Source organism: Lonchura striata, chromosome 1A (genome assembly GCF_050655825.1).
Source record: "Lonchura striata isolate lonStrDom1 chromosome 1A, ASM5065582v1, whole genome shotgun sequence".
NCBI classification, from domain to species: domain Eukaryota; kingdom Metazoa; phylum Chordata; class Aves; order Passeriformes; family Estrildidae; genus Lonchura; species Lonchura striata.
In genome coordinates, this window is record NC_140741.1 from 75,804,103 (window position 1) to 75,817,192 (window position 13,090).

The 13,090-nt window shown below is 51.4% G+C and overlaps 1 protein-coding gene across 1 annotated transcript in view; it reads left to right on the plus strand.

The window, feature by feature from the left end:
* Positions 1–13,090, plus strand: part of SHANK3 (SH3 and multiple ankyrin repeat domains 3) — a 149,677-nt gene that overhangs the window by 58,755 nt on the left and 77,832 nt on the right. The gene's annotated exons all lie outside the window — the stretch shown is intronic.

Sequence of the window (13,090 nt, forward strand, 5' to 3'; positions counted from 1 at the left end):
GGGAAGAAGCCAGGATGCAGCTGGTTCCCGGCTGGAAAATGATCCGAGCCCTCGGGAATGCCATCTGTCCCAAATCCCGCTTTTCCCCGGGCTGCCTTCCTTCATCTCAGGCCAGGCCGGGATTTTTCCATTGGGATTTTTGGGATTTCAGGTCACCGGGAAAAGTTTTGTGGAATTTTCAGAGCCGCTCCGCTTGGAACTTCCCCAAATCCAACTTTTTCTGAGTGGAAATCCAAGGAAAAGTTCTCCACTGGATATAGGGGGGGGGAAACAAATCGGGATTTGGGGATTGGTGGGATGGCCTCAGGATTTTTGGGATTTTTTGTTGGAAAAGGGTTTGGAATTGGGGCTGATCCATCCCTGGAGTTGTCCCAGGTCAATTCGGAGCAACGTGGGAATTGGCATGGGATGATCCCAAAGCTCCTTCCCACCCAAACCATTCCGGAATTCCAGGAATTCTTGGCTCCTCCTCCGCTCCACGTGGAGGGATCTGGCTTGGGATTCAAAAATTCCCGACTTTTCCCGTGCTTTGCTTTTCCTTCAGCACCGATCTTTGCCAGGGAAGATCCCTCTTCCCAAATTTCTGCATCCGCAGGGAAGCTGGACAGGACAATTCCCGGATTTTTTATTCCCTACCTCCCAGTTTTTAATGGAATTTTTTCCTTATTTGGAGAAGACCAGGAATTCCCGCAGTGTTCCTTGGTCGGGATCCATTGGAATCATCCCAGAGTTTCTGAAATTCCCAAAAAAGGAGATTTTCCCAATGTGTGGATGGAAATCCATCGGAAAACCGTGGAAATATCCAGGATGAGGCTGGGTTATTCCAGAAAATTCCCATAAAAATGACGTTTGTTCCTGGGATCTGGGAGAACGTTTGGAATTCTTATCAGTTGTCCCTGGAAAAATCCTTGGTGACAAGAGAGGGAGATCCCATCAAAACTCGGATTTTTGGGACAGAATCCCCACAATTCCTGGTTTTTTCTCCTCTGGTTCTTTTTTGGGACAGAATTCCCACATTTCCTGCTTTTTTTTCTCTCCATTTTTTTGGGACAGAATTCCCATATTTCCTGTGCTTTTTTTTTCTCTCCATTTTTTTGGGACAGAATTCCCACATTTTCTGCTCTTTTCCCTCCAATTTTTTTGGCACAGAATTCCCACAATTCCTGCTTTTTTCCCTTCAGGATCCCAAGCCTGGGCTGGGACTTGTGGGCTCAGCTCCGGAGTCGGATCCAAATCCATCCAAATATTTTTGGGATTGACCAGCGCAGGAATTCCCGAGGTTTTCCTCTGATTCCCGGGCTGATCCCAACGGATTCTCCTTGGATCTTGGTTTTGGATGGATCTTTTCCTTTGGAAAAAAGGGAGAGCGGAACCTCTGGGATGGGATCCATTTTCCCACTTGGATGAGTTGGAAAATTCTGTCTTGGCACCAAAATCCTTCCCTTCGTTCGTTCCCGAAGCTGGAATTCTGGGAATTCCAGATTTTAACGAAGAAAAGGATTTTCCCCGGAATTCTTGGGAAGAGCCTCCATTATAAATCCAATTTTCCAGGCTTTTGGGATTCCCTGGGATAATTCCATGGATCATTTTTGGCATCAGGGGCTGGAGCAGGAAATACTCCCGGCGGGAAAAAACCTTTGGACACAGAAATCTTAAACTGAGCAGGAAAATTCCCAGGATTTTTCCAAGAGAAAATTTCCCCCCTTCATTTTAGTGTTTGAAGGGATAATTTTAAGGATCCGTTTCATTCCTGCATTTCCCGGCGCCTTTCCCGGATTTGGATCCCACAATTTAATCCTGGAATGTTGCTTTTCCCCATCCTCTGGAAAAATCTCCTTGTGCTTCCCACTTCCTATGAGAATTCCACTGGGAATCCCTAAATTATGGGATATTCCAAGTCAAGCCCAAAACGGAAGTGGTACCTGATGGTTTTTTTTGGAATAATTTCAGGATTTTCCTGGGAATTCCAGGTGGATTTGCTCCCTGCTCGGCTCCAGACAATCCTGGGAATTGTTATTCCCACCTGGAATTCCAACCCATAAACGAGGGGCTCCAAGTGACCCCAAATTCCCAGCTGGAATTTGGGAAGCGCCTTGGTTTTCCTTGGGAATGGAGAAACCCGGGCGAGATTCCCGTTGGGAATATCCCGGCGCACGCTGAGCCGGCGGCCGGCCCCGATTCCCATCCCAAAATTAGAAAATTCCTCATTAATTCCGCTCCGCATCCCGCTGACCTCGGAGCCGCCCCAGTTTTCCAGCGTGACCCAAAACCGGCGGGAAAATTCCAGAGGGAATCGAGTCCCCGTGGGATCGGAAGTGTCGGAACGTTCCGGGCTGGGAAACGCCGGGAATTCGGGGAGGTGGGGAAGGGAATTGGGGATTTGTTTTCCCGAGGAAATTTGGGATTTTTTTGGGGGGATTGGAGGGGTTGTCCACGGTCTGGCCTGGAATTCCAACCGGATTTGGGATAATTTTGGGATTGGAGGGTCTGTCCATGGCCTGACCTGGAATTCCAACCGGATTTGGGATAATTTTTGGGATTGGAGGGGTTGTCCACGGTCTGGCCTGGAATTCCAACCGGATTTGGGATAATTTTGGGATTGGAGGGGTTGTCCACGGTCTGGCCTGGAATTCCAACCGGATTTGGGATAATTTTTGGGATTGGAGGGGCTGTCCATGGCCTGGCCTGGAATTCCAAGCAAATTTGGGATTTTTTTTGGGATTGGAGGTGATGTTCATGGTCTGACCTGGATTTCCAAGGAAATTTGGGATAATTTTTGGGATTGGAGGTGATGTCCATGGCCTGGCCTGGAATTCCAACTGGATTTGGGATAATTTTGGGATTGGAGGTGATGTCCATGGCCTGGCCTGGAATTCCAACTGGATTTGGGATAATTTTGGGATTGGAGGGGCTGTCCACGGTCTGACCTGGATTTCCAAGGAAATTTGGGATAATTTTTGGGATTGGAGGGGTTGTCCATGGCCTGGCCTGGAATTCCAACCGGATTTGGGATAATTTTTGGGATTGGAGGGGCTGTCCATGGCCTGACCTGGAATTCCAAGGAAATTTGGGATCATAGGTTGATTTTTCAGGGGATCTTCGTGCTCTGACCTGGAATTCCAACCAAACCTGGGATCTTTTGTCGGGATTTTGGGAGCTGTCTGCGGTCCTGATCTGGAATTTCACCAAAATTTGGGATCTCGGGTTGGAGTTCAGGGATTTTCCATGGTCCTGACCTGGAATTCCAACCAAATTTGGGATCTCGGGTTGGGTTTTTTGGAATTCTCCACGCTCTGACATGGCTGACGTGTCCACACTTCCCTGGATGACATTCCAGGGGATAATTCCAGGGATTTAGCTGGAGACCATTCCCATGTTTCATTGCCGTGCTCTGTTTGCGCCTCTCCACGTTTTCCATGTTCTTTTCTCTCTTTTCCAAGGTTTTTTCTCTCTTTTCCATGCTTTTTTCCCTTCTCTTTTCCATGTTTTTTTCCCTCTCTTTTCCATGTTTTTTTCCCTCTCTTTTCCATGTTTTTTCCCTCTCTTTTCCATGTTTTTTTCCCTCTCTTTTCCATGTTTTTTTCCCTCTCTTTTCCATGTTTTTTTCCCCGCTCTTTTCTGTGCTTTTTCCCTCTCTTTTCCATGTTTTTCCCCCTCTCTTTTCCATGTTTTTTTCTCTCTTTTCCATGTTTTTTTTCCCTCTCTTTTCCATGTTTTTTTCCCTCTCTTTCCATGCTTTTTTCCTCTCCTTTCCATGTATTTTCCCCTCTCTTTTCCATGTTTTTTTTCCCTCTCTTTTCCATATTTTTTTCTCTCTTTTCCATGTTTTTTTCCCTCTCTTTCCATGTTTTTTTCCCTCTCTTTCCATGTTTTTTTCCCTCTCTTTCCATGTTTTTTTCCCTCTCTTTTCCATGTTTTTTTCCCTCTCTTTTCCATGGTTTTTTCCCTCTCTTTTCCATGGTTTTTTCCCTCTCTTTTCCATGTTTTTTCCTCTCCTTTCCATGTTTTTTTCCCTCTCTTTTCCATGTTTTTTTCTCTCTTTTCCATGTTTTTCTCTTTTTCATTCCCATCCACGCTCCAGACCAGCAGCTCCGTGAAGTAGGTAACTATGGAATTTTTCCTTGGAATTTTTTTTTCCTCTCCCAGCTTTACCCTTTTTCCCACATTTTTTCCTTGCTGTGGCCTCCAAGTGTGGGGAGTTTTCCAGGATTTTTGGAGCTCGGCTTTTCCCGGTTTTCCCTCCACTCCTGCTGTTTATTCCATGGGATTGGGGGGCAGAGGGATCTTCCTCTCCCATCCCAGTTTTCCTGCACTTCCCAAAGTTTCCCTGTCCTTGTGTGTCCTGAAATTCCCAGAAAACCCAAACCCGGATTCACCTCCTGGGAAAATTCTGGAATGGGAACTGCGGGAGGAACCGCTGGGGAATTACGGATTGGGAATTCCTCATTCGGAATTCCATGGGAATCCCTGCTGCTCGGGGATTTGGGATTTTGGGGACACGATTCCCGGTGCTCTCGGAGCTGGCTCCCGGTGGATTCCCATTCCCAGGAAAATCCCGCCCACCTGGAGTTGGGATCAGCTGGATTGAAACCTGGGAATTGCTGTTCCCATCAGGAAAAGGAGAGGGCAAATGGAATTTCCCCTCCAATTCAGGCGGATTAAGCTCGGGAATGCTGCTGGAATCGGGAATTCCGGTTGCCACAGAATTCCTGAAGGAAGAACAGCCTCCGGTTGGGCTCAGTTTGGATATTTGGGAATTTTTCCATGGAAAGGGTGCTCAGGCCTTGCCCAGGGAGGTTTGGAGTCGCCATCCCCGGCGGAATGACAAGGAATTCCCAGGATGTTGAGCCGGGAATAAAATGGGATTTGATAATCCAGGGGGGCTTTTCCAAGGCCAGGAATTCCAGGATTTCGGGGTTTAATCCTGGTTTTTTTCCAAGGGCTGGGAAGTGCCGTGTCATGCTCCGCTCCGACTGCAGAGGCTGCTCAGAAATCCTGGAATTTCCATGGGGAAAAAGCCTCCAGGAGTAAAATGTCCACAGGTTTTTATGGAAAAGGTGACGTCATCGCCCTTTTCCCTCTTTTCCACCAGGATCCGATTGCAGCTGCCAATTCCAAGTCAGATCCATAATTTTTTTCCTGGAATTCAGATCAGTTCAGGGAAATCAGAACTATCCCAGATGATCCGGCGGGAATCCAGTGTCAGCATTCCTGCAGAAAAACTTGGAGAATGAATTTTTCCATCTCCTGGTCCATGATAATGAAAAATAAGGAAAAAATCCAGGAATATTCCCTGGAAAATTGGGGGTTTTCCATGGTTTTGGGGGTGTGGATCCAGGTTTTCCATTATTTTGGGGATGTGGATCCAGGTTTTCCATTATTTTGGGGATGTGGATCCAGGTTTTCCATTATTTTGGGGATGTGGATCCAGGTTTTCCATGGTTTTGGGGGTGTGGATCCAGGTTTTCCATGGTTTGGGGGTGTGGATCCAGGTTTTCCATGGTTTTGGGGATGTGGATCCAGGTTTTCCATTATTTTGGGGGTGTGGATCCAGGTTTTCCATGGTTTTGGGGGTGTGGATCCAGGTTTTCCATGGTTTTGGGGGTGTGGATCCAGGTTTTCCATGGTTTTGGGGATGTGGATCCAGGTTTTCCATGGTTTTGGGGATGTGGATCCAGGTTTTCCATTATTCTGGGGATGTGGATCCAGGTTTTCCATGGTTTTGGGGGCGTGGATCGAGGTTTTCCATGGTTTTGGGGGTGTGGATCCAGGTTTTCCATTATTCTGGGGATGTGGATCCAGGTTTTCCATTATTTTGGGGATGTGGATCCAGGTTTTCCATGGTTTTGGGGATGTGGATCCAGGTTTTCCATGGTTTGGGGGATGTGGATCCAGGTTTTCCATTATTTTGGGGGATGTGGATCCAGGTTTTCCATTATTTTGGGGATGTGGATCCAGGTTTTCCATGGTTTGGGGGTGTGGATCCAGGTTTTCCATTATTTTGGGGATGTGGATCCAGGTTTTCCATGGTTTTGGGGGATGTGGATCCAGGTTTTCCATGGTTTTGGGGGTGTGGATCCGGGTTTTCCATGGTTTTGGGGGTGTGGATCCAGGTTTTCCATGTTTTTTTTGGGATGGTTCTGGCCTTTGTGGCGCATTCCAAGCGGGATGGGCCCATCCCAATCCCTGCCCGCATTCCCTGGGCTGTCCTGCCCTGGGATTCTCTGGGAATTCCGGCTGGGATCCAGCATTCCCAGGGCTTCCCATGGAGTTCCTCATCCTGCCAGGAGCTGGGGTGGGAATTCCAGGAATTCCTTCCCTAAGGACGCTGAGGACTCCCTGTCCCTGGGATTTTTCAGGATGGAGAATTCCCAAACCCGGCTGTTTTCCAGCTGGGAATTCCAGCGGGGAGCGATCCCAAAACATTCCTCAATCCCTGCTCACAGGGCTGATCCCAAAGTTTTCCCGGAAAACGGGCGGGAATTAGGAGAACCCCCTCAGGCTGAAACAACATCCCAGACATTTCCCAGGCCGGATTCTCCAGGGAATTTCCACCTGTGGAGTGGCGCTAATCCCTCAGACACATCCCGGCTTTCCAGCGGGAAGAGGATTCCGAAGGGATTCCCTGAACTCCTGGGGCTCCTCCTCCTCCTCTTCCCGGGAAAAGCTTGGAGCAGCCTCGGGTTTCCTTGGATCCCTGACTCCTTCCCCATCCATGTTTTCCGTGGGCACGGGTGTGAGACGGCTCCGGCTGCTCTTCCCTCTCCTCCGGAGCTCGGGAATGCTGAGCCAGGAAAACTCCTGGAAAAGCCTGGGAAAAACATCCGAGGGAATAAACGCCGGGAGAAGGAGCAGGAGCCAGGGCTGGGAAAAGCGGGAATGTTTTCTCCTGGAGCAGGGGAGGATCCAGGGAGAGATTCCAGCACATTCCAAGGCCTAAAGGGGCTCCGGGAAAGCTGAAATTTGGGAAAGGCCTGGAGGGACAGGAGCCAGGGAATGGCTCCCACTGCCAGAGGGATGGATGGGATTTTGGGAATTTTTGGGAATGAGGAATTCCTGGCTGGGCTGGGATTGCCGGAGCAGCTGGGGCTGCCCCTGGATCCCGGGAATGTCCAAGGAAAGGCTGGAGCAGCCTGGGATGGCGGGAATTTCCCTGCCCTTGGAATTCCATGGGATTTCTGCTCCATTCCCAGCCAAACCATTCCAGGATCCCTTTCCCAAGGGCGATCCCGGGAATCCCGATCCTTTTCCCACATTTTGGCTCTTTCCTGGTTTGGAGCAGGGATTGGAGGATTTTCTGTGCTCCCAGCATTCCCGAGGCACGGGAATTCCCATTTCCAGCTGGAAATGGGCTTTTCCCGGGATTTCCCATTGGGATCGGTGCCTCATTCCCGCTTTTCCCGCCTGGATCCCTCAGCCCGTATTCCCTGGATTTTCCTGTCCGGATCCAGCAGTTCCAGGATCCCGCTGCTCTCCCGGTGCCGGGAGATTGCAGGAAATGGGAATTTCTCCCTGGTTTTCCTATGGAATGTGCTCAGCATTCCAGCTTTTTTTTATTGGCTTTCCCTCCTTTTATTCCCTGGGATACTCCCATCATCATTCCCAGGTTATGGAAAAGAGGGAATAGCAGCAAAAGGAACATTCCAGCACAATCCCGCCTGGCTCCGATCCCTTTGGATCCTTCCCAGCTCCGGCCATTCCCGGATTTTCTGACCTCTGGCCTTTGCCGGCTGGGATTTGAGGGATATCCGTGCTTGGGAATTTCCTGGGAATCTGCTGGGTCCAGGAGCCTTCGGATCTCCCCCATCCCCCGGGATCCTCCCTGTATTCCCAACATCCTGGAATTCGCTCCCTGAGGAATGCGGGATCCGCAGGATTCGGGAACAGCTTTCCCTATGCCATGGCTGTGCCAGGAGCTGGAATTCCCTGGATCCCAATGGATCCGGATGGGATTGATCCCGGTTTTCGGGAACGCGGCCCTCGGAAATATTCCCAATATTCCCGCTTTTCATCTTTAAGGGCCATTCCAGGGCCACATTCCCTTGTAACTTCTGCTCCTGTGGCTCCCACCCTGCTGGAGCTGCCAGGAATTCCTTGGGATAAAGGAAGAGTGCTGGGAATGCTGCACTGGGAATTTGGGAACGATGAATTGTGCTGGGATTCATCCCAGTTTTCCAGGTGGGATCAGCTCTGGGAAGGTTTGACGGGGAATTCTGGGGGAGGGGGCTGAGAAATCCTGGAATTCCAGCCCATGGAAAACCCATTCCCACTGTGGGAATGCCGCTCCGGGTGGGATCCGGATCCTTGGGAATAGGGAAGGAAAATGGGAATGAGGAGGGGAGAGGAAATCTTGGATCGAGGGAAGGATCCGGAACCTTTGGATCAGCAAATCCCATCCCCGAGCTCCTTCCTGCCCCCAATCCTGAATTTCTGCTGAGGCTGAGAATCCCTTGGGAATGTTTTCCCAGCTCCGGTTGTTCCCTCCCTTTCCGGGTCCCTTTGATTGCCTCTATTTATTCCAAGGAATCTTGATTAGAGCCGGAACGGCAGGATAATGATGGGAATCAAAGCCGGATCCGTTCCCAAATCGGCTCCGCAGCTGGAGCCGGCGGAGCGGGAACGGCGCCGGGGACGATTCCCGGATCCGTCCGGAGCAGGAGCAGCTCCCGGTGCTGATTCCCGGATCCATCGGATCCATCCGGAGCCATTCCTAGTGCTGATTCCCACATCCCTCAGATCCATCCGGATCCATTCCTAGTGCTGATTCCCAGATCCCTCAGATCCATCCGGAGCCATTCCCAGGGCTGATTCCGGGATCCGTCCAGGGCCGTTCCAGCTCCTGGTGCTGATTCCCAGATCCCTCCGGATCCATTCCCGGTGCTGATTCCCGGATCCCTCAGATCCATCCGGATCAATTCCCAGGGCTGATTCCTGGATCCAATTGGATCCCTCCAGAGCCATTCCCAGGGCTCATTCCCAGATCCCTCCGGATCCATTCCTGGTGCTGATTCCCGGATTCATCAGATCCATCCGGAGCCATTCCCAGGGCTGATTCCTGGATCCAATTGGATCCCTCCAGAGCCATTCCCAGGGCTCATTCCCAGATCCCTCAGGATCCATTCCCAGTGCTGATTCCCGGATCCATCGGATCCATTCCCGGTGCTGATTCCCGGATCCATCGGATCCATCTGGATCAATTCCCAGGGCTGATTCCCGGATCCATCCGGATCCATTCTCGGTGCTGATTCCCGGATCCATCGGATCCATTCCCAGTGCTGATTCCTGGATCCATCGGATCCATCCAGAGCCATTCCCAGGCTGATTCCCAGATCCATCCAGATCCATTCCTGGTGCTGATTCCCACATCCCTCAGATCCATCCGGAGCCATTCCCAGGGCTGATTCCGGGATCCGTCCAGGGCCGTTCCAGCTCCTGGTGCTGATTCCCAGATCCCTCCGGATCCATTCCTGGTGCTGATTCCCGGATTCATCAGATCCATCCGGAGCCATTCCCAGGGCTGATTCCTGGATCCAATTGGATCCCTCCAGAGCCATTCCCAGGGCTCATTCCCAGATCCCTCAGGATCCATTCCCAGTGCTGATTCCCGGATCCATCGGATCCATTCCCGGTGCTGATTCCCGGATCCATCGGATCCATCTGGATCAATTCCCAGGGCTGATTCCCGGATCCATCCGGATCCATTCTCGGTGCTGATTCCCGGATCCATCGGATCCATCCAGAGCCATTCCCAGGCTGATTCCCGGATCCATCGGATCCATCCGGAGCTATTCCCAGGGCTGATTCCCAGATCCATCCGGATCCATTCCCAGGCTGATTCCCGGATCCATCGGATCCATCCGGAGCTATTCCCAGGGCTGATTCCCAGATCCATCTGGATCAATTCCCAGGGCTGATTCCCGGATCCATCGGATCCATCCAGAGCCATTCCCAGGCTGATTCCCGGATCCATCGGATCCATCCGGATCCATTCCTGGTGCTGATTCCCACATCCCTCAGATCCATCCGGAGCCATTCCCAGTGCTGATTCCGGGATCCGTCCAGGGCCATTCCAGCTCCTGGTGCTGATTCCCAGATCCCTCCGGATCCATTCCTGGTGCTGATTCCTGGATCCATCAGATCCATCCGGAGCCATTCCCGGTGCTGATTCCCAGATCCATCGGATCAATTCCCAGGGCTGATTCCCGGATCCATCAGATCCATCCGGATCAATTCCCAGGGCTGATTCCTGGATCCAATTGGATCCCTCCAGAGCCATTCCCAGGGCTCATTCCCAGATCCCTCAGGATCCATTCCCAGTGCTGATTCCCGGATCCATCGGATCCATTCCCGGTGCTGATTCCCGGATCCATCGGATCCATCTGGATCAATTCCCAGGGCTGATTCCCGGATCCATCCGGATCCATTCTCGGTGCTGATTCCCAGATCCATCGGATCCATCCGGAGCTATTCCCAGGGCTGATTCCCAGATCCATCGGATCCATCCGGAGCCATTCCCAGGGCTGATTCCCAGACCCATCGGATCCATTCCCGACCCTCATTCCATACACAAACACAGATTCCCGGCGGAAATCCCTGCTGGAATTCCTGGCTGGTCCAGGCCGTGCAGGATGAGGATGGGAAGCCTTGGAAGAGAGGAGGAAAAATTGGGAATGGCGATGGGAGGAAAGGAGAATCCAGGGAATGAAGGATGGGATAAGACCGAACGGCCTCGAGGGGGAATTTCGGTTGGATTTTGGGAATATTTTTCCATGGAAAGGGGGTCCGACCTTGGAAAGGGAAGCCCTAAATCCCAAACTTCATTCCTGGGAGGCCGGAATTCCAAAGAGCTTCAAAGCGGGAATTTTCAGAGCAGTGGGAATGGAGCAAATTCCGGGATTTGGGATCATTCCAAGGCTTGACAGCACCGAAACCTTTGGAGAGTCGGAGAATTTGCATCCCAAAAAAAAACCCCTGGAGGAGCCTGAAAGGATTTTGCTGTTCGGCTTTTCCTTGGATTTGTTTTTTCTTGGATGCCTCCAGGCAGGATTTAATTCCTGGATCCTTCTGGGAATTGTTTGGGATGGATGGAGCAGGGCTGGATTTTCGGATGCCTGAAGAAATTTGGGATTGGCTCTGATGGATCTGCAGGAATGGGAGCTGGGATAAAGCCTCGGGAGAAATGTGGGAATGGGGCAGCAAATCCCACAGGAATTCCCGGTTTTTTTTTTTCCTTTTCTGGAATCCTGGGATGGTTTGGTGGGAAGAGACCTCAAATCCCATTCCAAGGACAGGGAAATTCCCACAATCCCGGGCTGCTCCAGCCTTTCCTTGGGAATTCCAGGGATCCAGGGGCAGCCCCAGCTGCTCTGGGAATTCCTTCCCAAAATCCCACCCCAATCTCCCTTCCCATGGAATTCCCTCCATTCCTGGAGGGATTGGAGCCCGGGATTGGATCCAGCCCCACCCCAGCTCTGCTCCAGGAAGGAATTTTGGGATCCGGGGGTTTCACTGGGAATCTCGGCACTCCAGGAAGGGTCTCCCTTCCCTTTTCCATCCCCAACTTCCATAAAAATCCCTCGGGATGGATTCTGAACCTCCTTGATCCCAGAATCCTGGAATGGTTTGGGTGGGAAGGGACCTCAAATCCCATCCCATTCCAATCCCACCATCCCAGGCTGCTCCAGCCTTTCCTGGGACATTCCAGGGATCCAGGGGCAGCCCCAGCTGCTCTGGCAATCCCAGCCCAGCCAGGAATTCCTCATTCCCAATCTCCCATCCCTGGCTGCCCTCTGGCAGTGGGAGCCATTCCCTGTGTCCTGTCCCTGCAGCCTTGTCCCCAGCCCCTCTGCAGCTCTCCTGGAGCCCCTGGAATGTGCTGGAAGCTCTCCCTGGATCCTTCTCCTCTCCAGGAGAACATCCCCAGCTCTCCCAGCCTGGATCCAGCTCCAGGATCCCTGGAAGTGTCCAGATCTTGGAGCCCCTGGGATAACGGGAGCTTTCCCTGCCTTTGGAATGAGATGGGATTTGAGGTCCCTCCCCACCCAAACCATTCCAGGATTCCATAAAATCGGCGGAAGTTTGGGATCCGCCCAACCTCAGCCTTTGGATCGGGATCTGCTCCAGGGAATGAGCCCCGGGAAAAGAGGGAGCGGCCTCAGCCCGGCCAGGGGAGGTTGGGGTTGGATATTTGGGAATTTTTCCATGGAATGGGGTCAGGCCTTGGGCTGCCCGGGGAGCTTTGGAGTGCCCATCCCTGGAGGAATCCAAGGAATTCATGGAATTCCACTCAGGGCTGGGATCGGGCCCAGCTTGTGCTCAGTGATCCAGGAGGGCTTTTCCAGCCTCTGGAATTCCAGGATCTGGACAGCCCAGAGTGGATTCACACCTGGAGAACACCTGGAGAACACCTGGAGAACACCTGGAAGGTGCTGCTGGGATTTGGGGATCCTGAGTGGCACAATTCAGGAATCCAGACATCCAGAGTGGGAAAATTCAGGAATTTGGGCACCCAGACTGGGAAAATTTGGGATGAAGGCATTTAGAGTGGGACACTTTGGGAATTTTGGCATCCAGAGTGGAAAAATCCGGGCATTTGGGTCTCCAGAGTGGGACAATTTGGGAATTTGGTGTCCAGAGTGTGAAAAAACAGGAATTGGGTGTCCAGAGTGGGAAAATTTGGGAATTTGGGTGTCCAGAGTGTGAAAAACCAGGAATTGGGTGTCCAGAGTGGGAAAATTTGGGAATTTGGGTGTCCAGAGTGTGAAAAACCAGGAATTGGGTGTCCAGAGTGGGAAAATTTGGGAATTTGGGTGTCCACAGTGTGAAAAATCAGGAATTGGGTGTCCAGAGTGGGAAAATTTGGGAATTTGTTTGTCCAGAGTGTGAAAAACCAGGAATTGGGTGTCCAGAGTGGGAAAATGTGGGAATTTGGGTGTCCAGAGTGTGAAAAATCAGGAATTGGGTGTCCAGAGTGGGAAAATTTGGGAATTTGGGTGTCCAGAGTGTGAAAAACCAGGAATTGGGTGTCCAGAGTGGGAAAATTTGGGAATTTGGGTGTCCACAGTGTGAAAAATCGGGAATTGGGTGTCCA